We start from the raw sequence: 1101 nt of genomic DNA on the forward strand, positions 1-1101 counted from the left end.
TTCAAATGGTCAGTGGATAGGCATATGGATAACATTGGAATAGTTTAGGTTACAGGGTCATTAGATTGGTTCCACTGGTCAGCGCGACATCGAGGGCCGAAGGGCCTGTACTGTGCTGTAATGTTCTATAGTCATCAACTTCAGGAAGCATATTGGAGGACATGCCTCTGTCTATGTCAACAGCGGATGAAATGGACATGGTCAAGGGCGTCAACTTACTAGGTGTCCAGATCACCAACAACCTGTCCTGGTCCCTCCACGCTGATGTTATAATTAAGAAAACCCACCATTACCTCTATTAACACAGGGAACTTAAGGAAATTCAGCATGTCTGCTATGATTCTCATCAACTTTTACAGACACACCATAGAAAGCATCCTTTCTGGTTGTATCACAGCTTGGTGTGGCTCTTGCTCTGACCAAGTCTGCAAGAAACTTCAAAGGGTCATGAACGAAGCCCAGTCCATCATGCAAACTAACCTCCCATCCATTGACTGTCTACACTTACCGCTGCCTCGGAAAAGCAGTCAATATAATCAAGGACCCTACAAATCCCAGACATTCTCTCTTCCATCTTTTTCAATCGGGAAAAAGATACAAAAGTCTGAGATCATGGACCAACTGACTCAAGAACAGCTTCTTCCCTGCTGCCTTCAGGCTTTTGAATGGATCTACTTTATATTAAGTTGATCTTTCTCAACACCCTAGCTATGACTGTAACACTACATTCTGCAGTCTCTCGTTTGCTTCTCTATTGCAGTATGCTTTGTATAGCACACAAAAAACAATACCAATATATTTGACAATCAAAATCAAAAAATATTTTCTCATGAGGAACTGAAACCATGAACCAACTAGTACTTCTGCATTCCACTTACATACTTTTATTAATATTAAATAATTGAAGAGATGGACATTAAAACACAAGGACCACAATTTACCATAAACAGAAATCAAACCCCGATTTTAACTATACTTACAGATATTCCCATTGGACCTTCATCACCTTGCAGTCCGGGAAATCCTTTCTCTCCCTTTAGAAAAATAGAGAACTCAGATGAAGTCCAGTTATTTGCAGCACAAATTAAATTGTCCAGAAGC

The sequence above is a fragment of the Carcharhinus amblyrhynchos genome, chromosome 7 (assembly GCF_965287045.1).
Source record: "Carcharhinus amblyrhynchos chromosome 7, sCarAmb.v2.hapA, whole genome shotgun sequence".
NCBI lineage: Eukaryota > Metazoa > Chordata > Chondrichthyes > Carcharhiniformes > Carcharhinidae > Carcharhinus > Carcharhinus amblyrhynchos.